The sequence below is a fragment of the Dasypus novemcinctus genome, chromosome 24, assembly GCF_030445035.2.
Source record: "Dasypus novemcinctus isolate mDasNov1 chromosome 24, mDasNov1.1.hap2, whole genome shotgun sequence".
Lineage (NCBI taxonomy): Eukaryota > Metazoa > Chordata > Mammalia > Cingulata > Dasypodidae > Dasypus > Dasypus novemcinctus.
This window is the reverse complement of record NC_080696.1, coordinates 40,840,463-40,860,199: the sequence shown is the minus strand read 5'-3', so window position 1 is coordinate 40,860,199 and position 19,737 is coordinate 40,840,463. Positions and strand designations below refer to the sequence as shown.

Genomic DNA, 19,737 nt, shown 5'->3' with positions numbered 1-19,737 from the left:
AAGAGAGGCTTCTCCTCTGTCGGGTGAACTGCCGAGGCCCCTCAGCTCAGGCACCACCTCCTGCAGGCCTCCCGATGCCCCCCATTGCCAGCTCCATCACTGTTCAGCCGGAGCTACCAGCTCCTAGGATGTAGTAGGTGCTCAATGTGGGGCCATGGGTGCTTGCATCTGGGCAGGTTTGTGAAAGTGGGGTCAACTGGGGCGCCAGGGGTGGGCTGTCTGTCCCGGCAGCCCCACAAGCTCTGCCCTGAGCAGGGCTCAGCAGGTCACCGAGCCATCTCCTCCCCTGACTCTGGGGCTTGGGGAAGCCAGACACCTCCCCTCAGCCCCTCCTCCCCAGGCCACAATCAGGGACCAAGAAAAAGCAGCTCATTCAGGCTCCAGGAGGAGGCTGAGGAGAGAGGAGAGACCCGGGGGGCCTTCCTGGGAGAGGTGGGCCTTAAGCTAAGCCTTGAAGAGCAGGAGCAGAGAAGCAGTTCATAAAGAAGGGCCCCCCCCCCCCCCCAGGAGGACTGCCTGCAGGAGCCAAGGCCCAGGGACCACACAGGAGGGCCTGAGCAGTCGGTCAGCTGACAGAGGTGACACACTGTAAATCATTTCCGTGGTGGAAAGAGACTATCACCAGGGCAGGCCCAAAAGGGCCACACGGCTTCCATTCCCTCACTCATCACTACTGCCTTTTTCAAAATTGCTGTGAGCCTGGCCCCATGCTAGGCAACCCCTGCTCCCGCATCACTGGAGGGGTACAAGGGCAGCCAGACAGGAGTCTCCACGATCTGGGTTCTAATCCCAGCTCCAAGTTGTATGGCCTTGGTCAAATCACTCCTCCTCCTCTGAGCCTCAGTTTCTCCATCAGCAAAACGGGACTAAACAAGAGTTCTGACCTCAGAGGAGGGGTTCGGTAGCTATTAGTAGCAGCCATTATTACCATCCCATTTTATAGTTGGCAAAACTGAACCAGAGAGAGCACTGAGTTGCCTAAAGTCACACAGCAGCTGAGTGGCAGGCCTGGGCTGGGGTGTTTCTTTGTCAAGGAGCTAGGAGGCAGCTTCTCAGGCACCAGTCCCTGGGCATGAGATGGTGAGCCCAACCCGGGCTACCTCCCACCACCTTTCGTAGAGAAGTCAGCGAGTGAAGTCCTCACCTATGGAGCACCTACTATGTGCCAGGTCCACTACATGCAGGTGCCCATAGACTCTTCCCCTGCGCAGCCCCATTTTGCATCTGGGGACTTGGAGGGGCCAGTCCCTTGGACCAGGTCACCAGGTGTGTCAAGAAACCCAGGGTCCCGACTCCCCAGCCAGTGCTCCCCCCCGGGAGGGGAGAAAACAGACAAGAGGATCGCCCTGGCCAGGCCAAGTCTGATCTTACTGACATCGTGGCTGGGCCAGGACTAACCCAGGGGACCCAGAGACTACTGTCCCCAATTGCACAGACAGTCCCTGAGGCCCGGGAAGCCTGCCCAGGGCCACCCTCGCTCTGCCTGCTCTCAGAGCTGCCCAAAGTTCCCAGGGGCTGAGCTGACATCTCACAGGCGAGCCCCTCCTGCACGCCCCCAGCCTCTCACCAGTCCAGCAGCCAGGCCCACCTGCCACTGATGAGGATGCCGGCTCAGAGAGGACAGGCAGTGGCCTGAGGACACACAGTTGGGCCCCAGCCCCAGCCCGGGCACGCAGGTGGACCCGTCAGGCAGAGGACACCCAAAACTTTTGCCAACTTCTGAGCCAGCGGGCGGCTGGGCCTGCCCCGGACAGGCTGGGGGCTCGGGGCAGTCCGGATCAAGCCCAGCCTGGCCCAGCCCCTTCCAGGCCGGGGGCACCAGGCCCGATCAGGGGCCCCACCAGGACCGGGAGGTCCTGGCACCCAGGGCCCGGAGCCCCCTCCCCCGCCCACCCTGCTCGCCCCACCCCCTCACCTCCCACCCCGGGTCGGGGGGCTCCAGGCCCGGCAGCCCGACTGGAGGCGGCGCCGACGGGCTCAGATTTCAGATTTGGCCTAGACCTGGCCCGAAGGCTCCGGGCCCGCTCGTCGGCTTCTCGGCAGGGCTCGCCGGGAGAGGGTGAGCCCGAGGGATCCCCGCGCGGCCGCCGGGACCCCCGCGCCCCCCGCCCAGCCCCCTCCTCCCGCGGCATCAAAACAAAAGGCCGCGCCGGGCAGGTCCCCGTGCGCCCGCCGCGCGCCCCGGGACCGCGGCCCGGCCTGGGGGCTGGTGGGGGGACCGCGAGGGCGGGCAGGAGCCCCCGCGGCCCCGCGATCCGACGCCGGGCGACCCCGGGCCGGGGGCTGCCCCGCGCCGGCGGGACCGGAGGCCCGCGGAGGGGCGGGGGTGGCTCACCTGGGCCGGCGGGGGCCGGGCGCACCGGCGGAGGGACGCACGCGAGCGCTGACCGCCGGACGGCCACGGGGTCGGACAGACGGCGGCCTGGCCGCTCCGGCTCCCAGGCCGGAATGGATTCCGGGGCCGGGAGAGACAGACCGAGAGAGAAAGGGAGGAGGAGGAGGCGGCGGCGGCGGCCCGGGGAGGGGAGGAGGAGGGAGGGAGCGCGCGAGCGGGGAGGAGGGGCGGGCAGGCCGCCGGGAGCGGGAGGAAGGAGGAAGCACGCGGGACGGGTTCCCCGGCCGGTGCCCGGGGAGACACCCGTGGGTGGCCCGAGCCAGATCCCGGGAAGGCGGTGTGGCCCCGGGCACGCGGCACGGAAACCCCGCCCCCCACCCCGCCCCGTGAAAGCGCCCCACCGCCCCGGACCCCCACCCCCCAGAACAAAACGCCCTCCCCGGCTCCCCCACCCCACCCACCCCGCTCGCCTCAGATCCTCCTCTCCGCGGTTATTATTAGTGATAATGACAGCGCCGGCGCTAAGCGAGCCTCACGCTTGCCAAGCACCACCAGGCGACCTCAGGATCTAATCCTAACAGCCTGCGCTGGGCAACACAGTTTACAGATGGGGAAACTGAGGCCAAGAAGGGGGTCACCTGGCCGGAAGCCGGCCTTGGACTCCTGCCTTGAACTGAGTTTCCCGAAGTGGGGTCTGGGGCAACTGGGGCAGTGCAGGGAGCGGCAATTTTTAATAGATTTGTATCCGTTTTCATTTTCATGTGTATAAGATAAATTATAATTAGGGCAGCCCATCCGATCAGCGAGTTTAGATCATTACTACTGAGGTGGGGGCCGGAGCTGGCAGTTAAGGATCATCACACTCCCAAGTAAATCAAGAAGCTAAGTATACCTGGACACGGGAGTCAGGAAGCATGGCAGAGAAAGGGACTTTGAGGAAAACTGGTTGAGTCACAAAGCCGGGTCCCAGTACTATCTGACCCCACCTTACTCCCCCCATCTTCTGGCCCAGGCACCAAAGCTGCCCTATTTGGGGGAGACCGCCCCCCCCCCCACTCCCAATCGCTCCCCACGTGTCCCGCTGGAACTATGGCACAGGGACGAGGGGGTCTGGATCCAATCTTAAATACCTGCCACCACTTTCCTCCTCTGAAAGGCCAAAGTGGCACCACATCTGGGCATCTCCTCCCTGGACAGAGGTCCCTGCTGGGAGGAGCGGGGGAGAACCCCAGAACGCAGGAGTCAAAGGCCTCAGGGTTTACCGTAGTTTATAGACAACCACAAATGAGCATGGCCTTGAGCCAGACTGGTCGGGGCTCTGGACTAATGGCCCACCTGCCCTGGGCGGTTGGGTAAGCGCATCATTTTTCAGCCCAGTCCCCTTCCTTGTGAAACAAGCGTGCACGTGGCCACCGAAGGCCCCTGGGAAGGTTCCAGCAGACGCGTGTGACCAGAAGAGGGCTCAACGTGTGGTGGCTCTTGTGGTTGGTGAACTGAGGCCAGAGGGGTCGGGGCGCTCGAATTCCCACAGCAAGTCTGCAGCAGAACCTTCCGCCGGAAGCCTGGGCTGGTGAAATGGCTGCACTTTGTTTGCAAGGCTGGCTTAAAGATTAACTGCAGCTTCCTAGCATTCCTGGTGGGCCTCTGGCTGGCAGAGCAGGTTCTGGAGCCCTTATTCACTCCTCAGACGTTTCAGAGAGCCTGTCCTGGCCACACTGGGCTGGGAGGTGGGGTATTCAACCAGCGGTATGCAGGAGCTGGCTCTTATCAGCTGGCAAGCGCCGACTGTGTGCAGCTCTTCCCAACGCCGTGTTTAAGGAGGGCACGTTGGAAGCTTGGTATTAGCCATGGTGGAAGTATTTACACCCTGGAAATCGACAAATGCTACAAATCCAGGCACTTTTTTTCCCCAGAGAGCTGGTCGTTTATTCACTGGCACATCCCCAGGAGTTCAGCAGAAAGTTGTGGGCTTCTTCTAGAGCTGCAACGATAGAGGGCTTAGAAAAGCACAGGCTTTGTAGCTGTGGACCTGGGTTCCAGTCCTAACTCTGTGACTTCCCCTGGCCGTGCCCTTGAGCTTGCCTTTTCTCTGAGCCTCAGTCTGCCATGCTGCACAAAGACAGTGCTTCTCTCCAAGGCCTGCCTGAGGATGAAATGAGGTGAGGGTGCCCGCTGCGTGGGCTCTGGTCGTTACACCCCTACACGCTCTCAACTTAGGCCAGTCTTGGCTCTGCAAGCGCAGGTGCAGCTGCCACCTGGCGTCATCACTGGCCTCAAGGCCAGGCTCAGCGGCCGAGGTTCTCAGGAGGCACCTCAGGAGGATGTGGGCAGCGGGATGGTTTCATTGAGTGTCTGAAGTGCTGAGTGTTGACAGCCCTCGTTGGTTTCAGTCGCTCCTCTGGGCCTCTTGCTCACGCTGGAACCCTCGCCGGGTAGGCTTGCCCCATCTCTCTCATTGCCAACCCTTCTGGGCCCTGCTAAAATGCCACCTTCTCCAGGACCAACTGCCTGCACATTCCTGCTGGAGGTGTACCCCAAGTCCACTCTGGGTGCATCTGCCCTCCCCCTGAAGGTAGGGCTCCTGGCCCAGCCGGTGGAAGAGAACACACTGACCTGGGGTCCGCAGGCAGGAGTTCAAGTTCCCGGCCTTTCATTCACTGATGAGGTGACCCTGCCCTCTCTGGGCCTCAATTTACTCATCAATAAAATCGGGGCAAAAACCCCACCAACTTCCCAGCGTGAGGGTTATGCAGATGGGAGAGATTATTGGCCTGGCCTGGGAGATGAGTGGCTCTTTGTGCATTGTTTTGCTTAAAATATTCTGTTGGAGGGGAGCAGATGTGGCTGGAGCAGTTGAGTGCCTGCTTCCCCTATACGAGGGCCTGGGTTCCATCCCGGGCCCCAGTACCTCCAACATAAAAATTCTGTTGGTTAGTAAACAGCAGCTCATTGCCTAACACCTGCAAATTATTCATCATTGCTAATGGACAGCAAACATTTATTGACCACCGACTGTATACAAAGCCCAAGGCCAGGCCTGGGGCACCAAATAGGGACAACTTCCCCAAATCAAGGCACTCAGCAGATGGCAGTTGCTCCTGACACCAGCACTGCCAAGCACTGCTGTACGTAGCCCTTGGACCAGTGTACTCCCCTTTTGCCCACCGCATCCTGGGTCAAGCCCCAGCGGCAGAGAGTAGGATGGGAAGGGTGGGGTGAGGCCTGGCCCCTGTGACTGGTGGTGGACCCACGGGCCAGAGCCTTCCCATGACGGGAGGTCAGGGGTCCGGCCCACATCTCGCCCAGGGCCCGTGGCAATCTCCGAGCCACGCCCAGCCCCAGCCCGGCCCACCCGTGGCTGGCTCCATCCCAGGCGCTCGGTGGGAAATTCCAGACCAGCCCTATCATTCCCCAGATGGTTTGCTGTGAGGATGGGGTGGAGGGGTGAGCAGGCTCCGGCCTGAGGCTGCGGAAGGGCTTGGCACCAACCCCGGCACTGGACTTTGCAGTGCACAGAGAGTCGCCTGATTCATCACTGCATCAGCCCCATCTGACCTCACTTCCTGGCCCTGGTCCCCTTCCCTGGCTCTGCCAAGCCTGCCTCCCGGCAGTTCCTCCATGCTGCCCCGAGGCCTGTGCCCTGGCTGCTTACTCTCCCTGCTGTGTTCCCTGCCCCAAAACCCTGGCTAAGCCTTGCTCTTCCGCCCTCCATTCAGTCAATATTTACTGAGCACCTACTAGCTTCTAGGGTCTGTGCCAGCCTTGGAGGAGCGCACAGCCCGGAGGGGCTGGCGCGTGTGACCAGTGTGCTAGCACGGCAGTGGAGACAGCGTGGGGGCCGCAGGGGCCCCCAACGCTGCACGTGTGTTGGAGGGGCACAGATGAAAGCAGGGGCTCGTCTACAGAGAATAGAGAAGCTGAAGGAAATGGCTTCCAGGTGAAAATGGGACAGGAATCGTATTCCAGTCAGAAGGAACAGCATGAGCAAAGACACAGAGGCCAGAAAAGCCCCAGTGTTTGGGCCTCCGAGCAGGGCAGGGCTGATGGAGCGTGACGTGGCGGAGATGCTGGCAGCGAAGGGTGGCTGGGTGGGCCCCGAGGACTTGGATGCCAGGCTTGGCTACTCTGCTGGACTCAGCGGGGAGCCGTGGGGAGATGTGCCCTTCAGCAGCCCCCACGGGGTGAGGATGGGCTGCGTGGGCAGCTGGGGGGACAGGAAGGAGGTCTCTGTGCCGAGGGCGGCCACTGCTGAGGGCCAGCAGGATGCTCCCGAGGCACAGCGCCTGGCGTACACGGGCGTGTGTGCGTGGGCACATGCCTGCGTGCCAGGGAGCGAGGCCGGGCGAGAGGCGTCAGCAGGAGCCGGTGTCCACCGGGGTGGCATGGTGACAGTGTGCAGCGCAGCAGGTAGAGCCCGGGTGAGGACATCCAGGTGACAGCACTGACCACCAAGCGCACCTCGCGGCCTCGCCGGGGGCTTTCAGCCACTTCACAGCCTGGGAAGCTGGAGGACCAAGTGCTTCTCCTCCCATCCCCGGGTCTGGAGGCCCAGTGGGGTGTCACGGGCAGAAAAGAGTGCACGTCTGAAAATGGCCAGACCCCTGGGCAAAGGCCAACTGCTCATCACCCCAAACACCCCAGGCGGTGGTAGAGGCCCAGAGAGGGCCAGACACTCTCCCAAGATCACACAGTCCCTGGCAGGCAGAACCAGGCCCCCGCCCCCCACATGCCCAGGCCTCCTTCCACCATGTCCCAGAATGTTTGTGAGAAAAGATGAAAGGAGTCCGGGCCCTTGATCTGCCTGGCAGGAGGGCAGAGGGCGGACTGAAATCTGAAGCCTTAAGCTGTGATTCCACAGACAGGAGGGGGGAGGAAACCTGGGGCCGAGCAGGCAGAGGATGGTCTGCAAGGGGAGGGCTCAAAAGAATAATTGCAAAACTCACCACAGCAAGAGCGCGCCCCCGGTTCCGGGGCCTCCGTGGGTGGCACCTAGTTTATTATTTATTTATTTATTTTCAGGAGGTACCAGAGATTGAACCCAGGACCCCGCAAATGCTCAGCCACCTGAGCTCCATCTACTCCCCTTGTTTATGCTTCACAGCGTGACGAGGTAGGAGCCACTGTTCCCCCCATTATACAGAAGAGGAAACTGAGGCTCAGAGAGGCGCCAGTGAGGAAGGGCAAACCCAGTCCTCCTGAGTCGGGAGCTGTCCTGCCTCCCCCTGCCGGGATTTCCTGTCCCGGAGGGAGCAGGCAGCCCAGCAGGGTCCCGCCAGGAACCACGCCCCCCCCCCCAGCCTGGCTTCCCCTGACTCGAATGGCGCCTCCACCTTGCACGTCTCCCAGGTCTGTGGGGGAAGAGGGAACGCAGCAGTGTTTTGTGGGAGTCCTTTGAAAAGCAGATACTAACCAGCACAGCCAGGCTAACGCGAGGCTCCAGGCTCGAGAAGAGGGCGGCCAGCTCCCGCGCCTTCAGGGCGAGCTGTGCGCACGGGGGCCGAGGGCCGGGCGCGAGGGTGGGCAGAGCGCAGCGTCGCAGGAGCCGGGACGGGCCGTTACCAGTCACACGTCGAGGTGGGGGCGCCTCCCCACCCCCAAGTCCCAGTCGCAGTCTAGTCCCAGAAACACTGGCCAAGCCCCAAGCGAGGGGCCTCGCCCACCACACCTGGCCAGGAAGCCTCAAGCTGCCCAGGTCGTGGACACCGAGGAAGGCCCAGGAAACTGCCACCCCCAGGAGGAGCCCGGGGAGACCGGACGACCAGCTGTGATGTGGGCTCCTGGGGGGCGCCTTGGATCAGAAAAGGGGCGCTGGGGCCTGACTAGGGACGTCCGAATCGACCACGGGCTTTAGTTCATGCCGAGCACCGTCCCTTCCAAAGCTCCCTCCAAAGCGGGGAAACTGAGGACCCAAAGTCTGGCTGCAAGTCTGTGGCAGAGTCCGGGCTATGATCAAGGTTTCCCAACATCACAGGAAGTTATTAAATGCCCGCTGTATACAGGGCACCGGCCTAGGCCCTCGGCATGGAGGCAGGTAGGGAGATTTTAAGATGTGCCGGTGGGTCAGCACCGCCTCTGGGCAGGTCTCGAGGGACACGAGGCCTTGCCTCTGGCCCGAAGGGAAGCAGTGGGACAAACCCTGCAACACCGTGAGCAGGAGGCCAGAGGGGCCTGGCCCCACCCTCTGCCAGCCCTTGACCTCGACATGCTGCTCAGTAAAATGGACTCAGAGGATCCAAGGAGGTGCGAGGGCCGAGGGCCGGAGGCCTCCAGCCCAGCTTCTGGTGCATGGACAACAAATGGCGATTTTTTTTTTCAAGTGCAGTGATGGGGGGATGGGGCCCAGGGCTGGGGGAGCTCAGAGGGGAAGCAACTGTCCGTTTTCCTTGGCGAGAGATCCAGGGAGATCTTCACAGACGAGGGCATCTCAAGTTGGGTCTTGAAGGCTAGGAAGGAGCCTGCCAGGCAGGGGGTGTGGACACTGCAGCCCTGGACCCCAGAGCTCACCGCCTGGTCCTGCCACTCCCCCGGGGTTCCCCAGCGGCGGGACTTCCCCCTGTCCTGGCCTCCAGGCCTCCTTCCGGCCTCCTGGGCTCTGAGGCTCACCGCGGCCCAAGCCACTGGTGGAGGCGGCAGGGGACAGGCAGGGCCGGGGGCGGGCGCCGGGGCTGAACAAACTCCAAAGTCTGGAAGCGAATGCAAGCCCTGCCTCCCACGCACCAGCTGAGTGTCACTGGTACGACTTCCTCCTTCTGTTCCTGCTCAGGAATTACCCGAGGGCAGGGGGGCGGGGGGGGGGGGGGGGGACTGGACCCCGGAGCCGCTCACAGACTCGCACCCTTTGTCCTCAGTCTCCTCAACATCCCATTCGACACCCCCCACCCCACATACCCTTTCTCCCTCCTGCCTCCAAACGTGTGCCTAAGCACAACCAACCACTTTCTCTTCTTTACTCATTCAAAGGCCACTCGCCCTCCTGGGCCCACCCCAGGCCCCTTCTGGAAGTCTCCCTGCTTGATGCCTTCCAGAGACCCCTCCGTGTCCTCCCTGTCCTGGCCGGACACCTTCGCTATAAAACGCCTTCCAGAAACACTCACCCAAAGGACGGGATGCTGGAGCCCTTCTCCCCCACTCCTGCCCCCTGAGCTGCGGGTGCCCCAGGGGCTCTCCCTCCCTCACAGGTCCCCCCCGTGCTAGCTCCTTCCCTCCCGGAGGCCAGAGGGAGAAAGTCTGCCGAGGAGGCTTTGCTCTGATCGGGCAGCTGTGGCTGGCACAGGCTAAGGGACGGGACGCGGGGCACCATGATTATCTCCCTCTGAAGTTTTAAAATGGGGTGTCCCACAAAATAGCCTTATTTCTCCCCAAAATATGAAGCCCGGGCACGCAGGAGAAGCTGGCCAGGGTCTTGGAGAGTCCTTGGAGAGAGCACGTCCCTGAGGCTTTTGTTAGCGTTTGTCGTGCCTGGCCCCAAAGTGAGACCAGTCCCTGCCCCAAGGAGCTCCTCATCTAGCCAGGCGTGGACTTGGAGACAGCTGGCCTCAGCGCTAGCTCGGAACCCAAGCGAGGCAGGAGTCCTCCCTCGGGCTCGGCAGCTCAGGAGGGGGACGGCGGAGGAGAGGGGCAGCTTCGGAGGGGAGGCCATCGGAACTGCGGCTGGCCGAGCCGGTGACAGCACTGGAGGCAGTGCTTTGGCAAAAGACTGGAGGCAAGAGAAGGTCAGGCCAGAGGGGAGCTCAGGGCTCAAGGCGGGAAGCTGGGGGTGGCGAAGGAGGAAAGCTGGCCTGGGGTCTGCTCGAGGACTGTCAGATGCCAGCTAGGGGGGCTCGATCTGGAGGGCAGGGCGGGAGGGACATGCTGAGATCGGGCTATCGGAAGAGTCGTTCTGCTACTCTGCAGAGGATGGGCTGGAGGGCCAAGGCCAGGGCACAGGGCAGGAGAGAGCAGGTGAGGCCAGGACCGTGCCAGGGTCAGCGGGGATGGGCACGAGAGAGATTCAGACCAGGGCTGGGCAAGGTGTGTGGTCACCCGGGTATGTGGGCAGGGGTACGGGACGTCGAGGAGGGTGCTGGGGTGCCATGGGGATGGTCGAGCAGGCCGTGGTGAGTTGGGGTCACACACAGAGTCCCCTTCTGCGTGTGTCCAGGCACAGTCCTTGCAGGGCTTCCTCCAGAGACACCTCCTCCCAGAAGCCCGTGGTGGCCTCTCCACCAGGGGGGCCACTTGCTCCTGAGGGGGCCCTGCGAGGGGGGTCTCCACCTGAGTTCCTTCGGCAAGCTCCTGCCCCACAGCTGCCCCTTTAATATCAGGGTCCCCTCGGCTCGGGCCCAGATCCGCACTTTGAGCCGCCTCACCCTCCCGCCCGCCCAGGTCTCCTCAGGCCTCCTGCCAGCCCCGCCTCTCTCCGGGGCTCTGGGCCCACTGTCCAGCCGCCTTCCTGGGCTTTCCCCAGGACTCTCCCCCGCCTGGCATCCTGGAGTCCACACACCCTTGCTGCCTGGAAGTGGCCCTCCACCTGGCTCCCCTGCTCAGGACTAGCTGCTCCCTCCCCTCAGGTACCTCAGCCCCCTGCTCCACCCCCCCCACCCCCGTTCCCAAGCCTCCGCCCTCCTCTCGTCCCTGGCACCCAGGCAACACCATCCGGCCTCCTCAGGGTCTTCTGGCCTCAGGCCTCCTTCCCCATCCATCCGGGGTCAGCCCCTTGTTCCTCTTTGCAGAGCACAGCTCTGGTCCTCAGGCCCGAGCCCACACTTGAAACCACGCAGCACCCTGCCAGCCTCTCCCGCCCCCTCCTCGCCCTCCCCCGGGACGGGGCTGCCGGCCGTTGCCCGCGCTCGCCCCTGTCTCACCTCCTGGCCTTTGCGCTGCTGTCCCCTCGGGGGGCTGTCCTCTCCCTGTCTCTGCTCTCTGGTTAACTCCTGGTCATCCCTCGGCGCCTGCGCTGGCCCCCGGCGTGGCTCGGCTTCAGCAGGACCCCGTCTGCCTTTCCCGCAGTGACTGTTGACTTTCACCTGCCCCTTCTTCCCAGTGCCCGAGAGCTCCAGGGGCAGAGGCCGGGGCTCAGTCATCCTCGAGCCCCAGCGCGGCTCAGGCTCGGCCTTGACACTGAACAGGCGCCAGCCCGTGCTGGGACAGGACTCGGGCCTGGATTCTGCAGGTGTGCTGGAGCAGCCCACGCCTTCCCCAGCCCCTGCCCGAGGCTAGCACCTCAGCTCAGGCCTCCACCAGGTCAGGCCTGGAGTGGGGCCTCACCCTCGCTCCCTGTGCCCCTGCCAGCTCTGGGAGAGGCTGAGAAGGGGGGCGGGGATGAAGGCGGGGATCCCAGGAGGAGCCAGGAGCCCAGCCCCTGTGGTGACCCAGGCCTCAGATGCCCCGGGGCCACAGTCCCTGGATGACCCAGAAGCTGGCAGGGAGGCCCCTCCCACGACCCGAACTTGCACCAGGTTTCCAGCTGCTTGTGGTCTGCGCTTAACTTTCCCACCACTGCTACCTCCCAATAATTAAAAATATTTAATCATTCAATAGTCCAATTGGCTCCCTGGGCTTGGCTTTTCTCTCCTGGAGGCACTGGCATCTGCGTGTCCAGGTACTTGGGGCAGGGCTGTTGATTGGATTCAACTCAGCAAACACTAGTGGAGCGTTCTGTGTGTCCACAAGGTAAAATGACCCCAGGGAAGTACATAGCAGGCAAAGGGCCAGCCCGGGCAGTCTCCCTTCTAGGCTGTGCCTTGGGCTAGGGCAAGAAGAAGGAACCTATCGCTAGCCTGGCCTCACTACCTGCTGGACACCGGAACTCCAGGCCCAGAGAGGGTGAGTAACTTTGCCAAGGTCACAGAGCTCACCTCTAGAGGGCTGGTTGAGGCCTTGGGAATTGATGGAACATTTACTGAGTTTCTGGTGGATGCACATTGATTAATAAAGTATACACAGCTCCTGCCCTCATGAAGTCCACAGTGGGAGGTAGTCAGTGAACCAGAGAACAAGCCTACAGTTCCAGAATTCGAGGGGCCTTGCTGCTGTGGTGAGGGGATCGGTTTTCACGTAGTGCAGTGGGCGGCCACTGAGGGTCCTAGGCAAGGAGGAGGTCGTGGTGACGCGATGCGTTGTGGGTTTCTGCAAGGTCCTGCGGGCTGCTGAGTGGGGGCGCCCTGGAGGGCGGCAGGGAGGTAAGGAGGGGCCTCCGGGAGGGGAAGAAGTGGTGCGGCGCAGGCAGGGGCGGTGGTGAGAAGGGGGTGATTCGAGTACATTTGGAGGAAGCACCCACAGGCCTTGCTGATGGATCAGGAGTGTGGGCACAGGGGAGGGCGGAATCGAGACAGATTCCCAGGCGTTCGGTGGGAGCGGAGAGAGTTGCCATTTACTGGAATGAGTAGCCTGGCCAGGAGCCACTGAGCAGGAGACGTCAAGAGTTCAGTGTTGGTCACATGATACTTGAGAAACTAATTAGGTATCCATGGAGGTGCTGAAAAGATTAATAGTAAATTAGCCGACACTTAGTGAGCACACTCTGCACCAGGCGCTAAGTGCCCCGTATGTTTTAATCCTTGCCTTCAACACCCCTTGGGGAACGTTAGGATGCTGATCCCCATTTCACTGATGAGGGAACTGAGGTTCAGCGCAGGACGCTGGGGAGAGAAGCCTGGCAGAGCCTCAAGGAGCCCTCACATCCAGCATGCGGCAGGAAGAGGCCTCCAAAGGCGGTTCTGGGCTTCCCGGAAGAGGGAGTCTCCGGGTCAGATGTTGCAGGAGGTCACAAGAGATGAGACAGGGACAGTAAAGTGTCCAGGGGACTGAACCACAGACAACCATAGCTGGCCTTGGGGAGCGCAGCTGCAGGGGTGTGGAAGGGCAGGCGCTGGGCGACGGGGGTCCTGGAGGGACTGGGAGGAAGGGGAGTGGGGGGAGGAGCAAGTGGCCTCACGCTTCCCAGGGGCTACACCTGGCTGCGGAGGGCAGGACGGAGGAAGGGCAGGGGTCCTTGGACCGAGGCGCCAAGGCCGCTGCCCAGCCCATCTGAGATCTGGGACTCCGGCGATTTGCCAGAGAGGTGGACACTTGAGAATAATAATTTCCATTTGCTGTTGTCCAGTCAGCTGTGTGCTAAGTCCTTTGTTAGCATGAGTGCCATTTCCCGCCTGCAGCCGTGCTCCGATGGCCTGAGGACAGGGCCCCGCGCAAGGCCGGGGGAAGGAAGGTGACTCACTCTGCTCGGTGCTGAGTGCTCCCTGAGGACTGCGGGCCTGTAGGAGACAGGGAGGGCCCAGGCCCCAAGGCCAGGGCAGCCAGAGCCTCCCTGGCAGCTGGAACAGGGGCCCCCCAAGCTCAAACACTAGCACCCAAAGACCAGGAGTGGGGAGACCGTGGCCATCAGCTGTACCAGCCATCTCCAATTGTATTCTGGTGAGACTTGGGCCCAGAGTAGGGAAGGAGCTTGCCCAAGGTCACACAGCTTTCCATTTGGTCATGAGTTTCTTGCATGGTTATTGTCACCTCCTCCCAGAACCCTTCCCTGACTCTCATCCAGGCTGGGATGGGGACGTCCCCTGTGTTCTCAAGGCCCCACAGGCACTTGGCCCCACACACTGGAGGCAGGAGCCAGCTCTGATCTACCTCGACATGCCTAGTACCCAGCCCAGGGTCTGACACGGAGCAGGGGGCTGGGCTGTGTTTGCTGAACTGCTCCCAGCTGAACTGAAGCACTCGGGCCCCTCTGACGTGGCTCCTTCTCTGGCCTGGGAAGCAGAGAAGCACAGCTGAGTTCAACGCCTCTTCCAAGTGGCCGTACAGATGCAAAATCTCAGGGTCTCTGAAAGACAGAAAACCCAAAGGGACATCAGACCTCCTGCCTTCATTTTCCAGAGGAGGAAGCTGAGGCTTATGAAGGCCCAAACCAGGGTCCTCACTGGCTGGGGCTGAATCGGGTTCAAATCCCCTTGGCCCTGCTCCGAGGCTCGCTCGCCGTAAATGCCGAAGCCTAGGTTTCCTCATCTGCAAAACCAGGTTGGAGCAGTTTCTGAAAGCTCAAAGTTCTCCAGTTCTATGAACTCAAAGGCCCCAAGCCCAGTGGGGAGAGGGGCAGAGAGGTTGCTCAAGAGGCTGTTTCTCATCTTGTTGTACCCCTTGAGCTCTTGGAGCAAAATATTCCCAAGAATTAGGGTGATTCATACACAGCGCCATTTGCCAGTTCCAGAGAAAAAGCAGGCCAAGGAAGAATAGATTCCACAACTTTTAAAGAGGAGAGAAAGAAATTTCAAGTGAGGTTTCTCTTCAGTGAATGGAGATCAAGACAGCTAGGACATTTTATATATATATACACCTCCTCCCAGAAAGCCAAAAATGTTTGGGAGAAAACTTTCATGATTGGAGCCCAATCTCAAAACCCAAGATGGTGGGCTCCAAGAGCACCAGGGAACACTGCTTTTTAAGCAACTCAACGGGCTGCACCCGACAACAGCTGCCCTGGTTGTTGACTGACTGGATGTTGGTTAAAGCCAAATTAGACAGGCTGTTTTTGTTGTTCTTGTCAGAACTCCAACTGGCAAGGAGAGGAGAAACTCTTACTAGCGCCTCTTAAATCAGGCAAAGAGAAATTTGCTGAATGTGTTGGAAGGGTTGGGTAATTTGTAACCCAAGAAGATATGGAAGGAGTGGAAGGAGGTAACAGGTGAGTGTGGTGGGGCTCTTGGGGTTAGCGTGAGATAATTGCAGAGAGGGGGGGTGCACAGATAATCAACATGGCACACTCTAGCAATAAAAGATTGGTGGCAAGTACAATCTCTTATCTTGATGTCACAGAGTATCTATGAGCTGCCCCACGTTTGGGTCTCCTATAATGTGAAAGCTTTACTCTCTTTTAAAATTATACTTTAAACTCCCATCTCACAGCTGGGCAGAAGTGAGCCGAGTTTGGCCTCTTTGCCCAAGTGAGGATGTGATACAGTAGGAAAGCTCCAGAGATCTGGGTTCTGGTTTAATTCTGACTCCAAAGGGCTAAGTGGCTTTGAGCAAGCCTCTGGCCCTCTCGGTTCAGTTTCCCCATCCTTAAAATCTCAGGGAAGAGAATGTGTTGAAGGTAAAGAGATGACCCTTGAGGTATGGGCTTCGAAGTTAGACTGCTTGGGTTCTAATCTCATTTTTCTGTGTGGCCTGGGGCAAGTCGCTTATTAAGCTCAGTTTTTATTAACTGAGAAAACCTCAGTTTTCTCATCCTTAAAGACAATAGTATTTACCTCATGGGATTTCCTTACAAGTTAAAAAACATATGGGTCCAAAGCACATAGCTTAGTGCCCAGCCCACAGGAAAAAAATTTTTTATTAAGGTATAATATACACATAGTGAAATATGCAGATCTTAAGCATTCAATTTTGATGACTGCTTATCAAGCACAGAATATTTCCATCACCCCGGGAAATTTTCTCATGCTCCTTCCTAGTCAACCTTTCTCCTAGAAGCAACCACTGATTTGATTTCTACCACCACAGGCTAGTGTTGTCTGTTTTAGACTTTCATATGAATGGAACCAGGCAGAATATATTTCTTTGTGAGTGTTTGGCTTCTTTCACTCAACATAGTAGTTCTGAGATTCATTCATGTTGTTGTGTGGATCAGTGGCTCATTCCTTTATGGTAATTAGAATTTCAATGTTTAAACTATAGTTTATCCTTCTACTGTTGATGAGCATCTGGGCTATTTCCATTTCTTGGCTATTAAAAATAAAAGTATCATTTACACTCTCACTAGAATTTAGTACAGAACTTTCTTTGGAAAAATATTTTTATTTCTCTTGGAGTGGAATGCTGGGTCTTAGGGTAGAAACTCTGAAACACTTTCTAAAGTGGTTATACCATTCTATACTTCCACTAACAGTGTATGACACTTCCAGTTGATCCACAGCCTCTTCAATATTTGGTGTTGTCAGTATTTTTAATTTTAGCCATCCTGGTGGTAGGTAGTGGTAGCTCATTGTGGTTTACCTTGCATTTCCCTGATGACTAATGATGAACTCTTTTCATATGTCTATTTAGATTTATTTTTAATGCAGTTCCTCTCCCCTTTACTTCCAACCACCATGATTTGAAGGTCTGTTGAATAAAAGAGGAAGAGAACACTTGGTAGCAAAACCTACTCAAAATATAAAGAGCTCTGCAAATACAAAACTGAGTATGAGCTCAGCTTGGGAATCCCTCATTCAGCTTTGGTTGCACAGGACTCTGGGGAGGAGGGTGCACGAAAGAGGGTGCACCATCAGAGGACACCAAGTTCAGGGCTGACTTGAGGTCAGGGCGTTTTAATGATAAATTTGTCCCTGACTGAATAATTATCACAGCCATCCTTTATAAACTACCTACTCTGCTCCAGGTACCTTATAGACACTGGTATGTCTAATTTTTACAGCAGTCCTATAGGTTGTTCTATGACTGCCATTTGGTAGACCCTGAAACTCAGAAATGTAAATTCCCTTGCCTAACACCACACAGCTACATCTCGATGAGCTCCCGATTCATATTGTGATGCTCTGGCTCCAAAATCTCATTCACAGAGTTGTCTTCTCCAAAAACCCTACCCCAGAATCTCTTCCTCATTGATGGGCATAATTTTACCATTAGTGCTTCAGTCCTTTGGGTAGGGAAGCCTATAGCACTGAGCTTTTCTCCCCACAGAAGTCCCCTTGAGAAGCCCAGGGAAGAATGGGAGGAAATAGCAGGTGACTAAGAGAGTAGGCACTGAAGTCAGGCTGCCTGGGCTCAGTTCCAGGAGGCTCTGTGTCCTCATCTGTGAAGTGGGGAGAATGACACGACTAACCTCATGGGGTTGCTGTGAGGACTGACTGAGCTCCTGGATGTGAACTGCCTGAGCACACGGAACATTCGTTCCCTAAGCTGTGTGGTTAGGGTAGGCCACCTTCCCCGACTACCTCGTGCCACAGGTATACACGGAGCACCTACTCTGTGCTCTTCTAGGCACTGGGAAATCATTTGTAGACAACAACAACAAAAGTCCCTTTCTTCATGGAGTGCACATTCTCACTGGGGCAGAAAACAGTAGGCAAGTAAGTAACATACAGAGCATGTTAGATGATGGTGAATGCCAAGGAGAAAGAAATAAAAAAAGATAGGAAGTGTTGGGGAAAGGTTAACATTTTTAATTGGGTGGCCAGAGAAGGCTTCCTTGAGTAATGACTAGAGGGAAGTGAGGTGTACTAGGCTCCTGTTGCTGCTGTAACAAATTAGCACAAATGTAATGGCTTAAAACAACACAAATGATCATCTCGCAGTTCTGGAGGTCAGGAGTTTGAAATGAGCTTCACTGGGCTACTATCAGTGTTGGCAAGGCTGCACTCCTTCTGGAGGCTCTGGGGGAGAATCCATTTCCATGACCTTTGCAGCTTTCAGAGGCCACCCACATTCCTGGACTTCGGCCTCACATCACTCCAGCTTCTGCTTCCCCCATCATATCTCTGCCTCTGAGTCTCCTGTCTCCCTCTTTCTAAGGGTCCCCATTGATGACAATGGGCTCACCTGAATAATCCAGGACAATTTCCCCTATTTTAAGATTCTTGATCATATCTGCGAAGTTCCTTTTGCCATAAAATGTAACATAGTCACAGGTTCCAGGGACTAGGATGTGGCCATCATTGGGGGACTTTACAATTGGCAAAGTATCTAGAGGAAGTGAGAGCAATAAGTTCAAAGACCTTTAGGCAGGGCTGTCTGGCCCACTTGGGGAAGATGGAGGCCACTGAGGATGTGGTAGGGCAAGGGGAAGAAGGGAGGGAAATGAGGCTGAAGAGGTGAAGGAGGTGGAGTGGCTCTTGCAGGGTGCTGTGGGCTCCATGATTTGGGCCTTCACCTGAGAGAGAGGAGCAGCTTTTAATTAACAGGCTCCCTCTGGCTGCTGGATTGACAACAGATTAGCAGGGCAGGGGTAGAAGCAGAAAACCTGTGAGGAGGCTGTGAGAACATCCAGGTGCAAGGACGGTGGCTGGACCATGCAAGCAGAGAGAAGTGCTGAGAACGGGTCTCATTCTGAATTCTGAAGCTGGAATAGCTAGGGTCAGCGATGGGGTGGGACAGCGGTGAGACAAGATGAGTCCAAGGTTTTTGGTCTGAGCAACTGGAAGAATGATGATGCTCTGTAGTCTGGGGAGGACCTTGTAAAAGAAAAGGCTTGGGGCTGGTGATGAGGAGGTCAGGAGTTTGGTGTGAGATTCCACTTGGATAGTCAAGTGGAGACAGTGAATAGGCAGTGGGAGATGAGCCTGGCATTGAGGAGACGGTCTGGAGGGAGCCCTTTGGGAGGCATCAGCACATAGGTGGGATTTCAGGCCATGAGACTGGAGATCTTCAGTGGAATGCATGTAGAGACAAGAGGTCCAAAGACTGAGACCTAGGCCCTCCTGATGAGGAGGAAACAGCGATGTAGAAGGAAAACCAGGCGAGCAGGGGATCCTGGAAGCCAAGAGAGCCAAGTCCTGCAAACCCCACCCATAGTAGGTGTGAATGAGGGCTTGTGGAGGAGCGCAGATGGCCCTTGATTCCTAGTGCTGTTCTCTGGCAAAGAGAGACATCAAAGCCTGAGGAGACAATTGAACGGAGCTGGGCCTACCTAGGCAGCAGTGCCTGTGAGCTAGAGGCTGTTTCCCCCCAGGAAGCTGGAGCAGGTCTGCTCTAGAGGTCTAGCCCAGGCATAGCGTGATTTCCCTAAAGCCTCAACTCCCACTGGGCTCCCCTCTGCCGAGTGTGCTGCCCAGGACTGGGTGCCCCTCCACCCAGCTTGCTGAGGAAATCCCCACCCCGGGCCTGTTGACATGTCTCCCTCTAGGCTAGATGCTCTGTGGGTTACAGGGAAATTCCTTACTTTGGCATGCCAAGTGCCCATCATCTAAGAGACCTGGTAAATGCTTGCAAAAGCCCCTTCTCATACTAGTGTCTGGCCAGGACGGGCACTCTGTTACGCAGATGCTCCAGTCCCTAGACTCTCTCCTGAAACCTACAGTGCTGGGAGATCTTTCCAAGCCCCAACAGCATGGCGGGGAGCCCACCTGACCACGCCTATTGACACCACTAAATATCTGTTACAGACCAAGGAAGGGCCATGGACTTGGGTCCACCTCCCAGTTCGGGCACTCTCAGCAGTTTGGACTTTAGTCTCCTATCTATAAAATGAAGTTGATACACACTTACCCCTAAGTTCCTCCTCATTAGTTCTTGCAACCTTTGGAAAAGCTTTTGGTGAACTGTTAACAAGCTGAGCCAATCTGAGTTACCACCGGTTGGGGCTTTTCCTTGGCAGCTGATTCAGGGCACATGACTAGACCAGGGTGACCCACCCCAAGCCATGTGAGGACTACTACGATATTGCACTTGGTTCTTCTCAAGTCAGTGGAAACACACGCATGGATATTCAC

General features: G+C 57.9%; 1 protein-coding gene across 4 annotated transcripts in view; it reads right to left on the bottom strand.

The window, feature by feature from the left end:
• SRC (SRC proto-oncogene, non-receptor tyrosine kinase) overlaps positions 1–11,593 on the bottom strand; it is a 61,688-nt gene extending 50,095 nt beyond the window's left edge. Inside the window, exon 1 of one of the 4 annotated variants that reach the window (XM_058287061.2) lies at positions 11,179–11,593. The gene's annotated coding sequence lies outside the window, so the exon portion shown is untranslated. Of the gene's footprint in view, positions 1–2,335; positions 2,694–11,178 lie in introns of those variants that run through there. The other 3 variants (XM_058287062.2, XM_058287063.2, XM_058287060.2) reach the window with 3 other exon arrangements.
• Between the last annotated feature and the right edge of the window lie 8,144 nt (positions 11,594–19,737).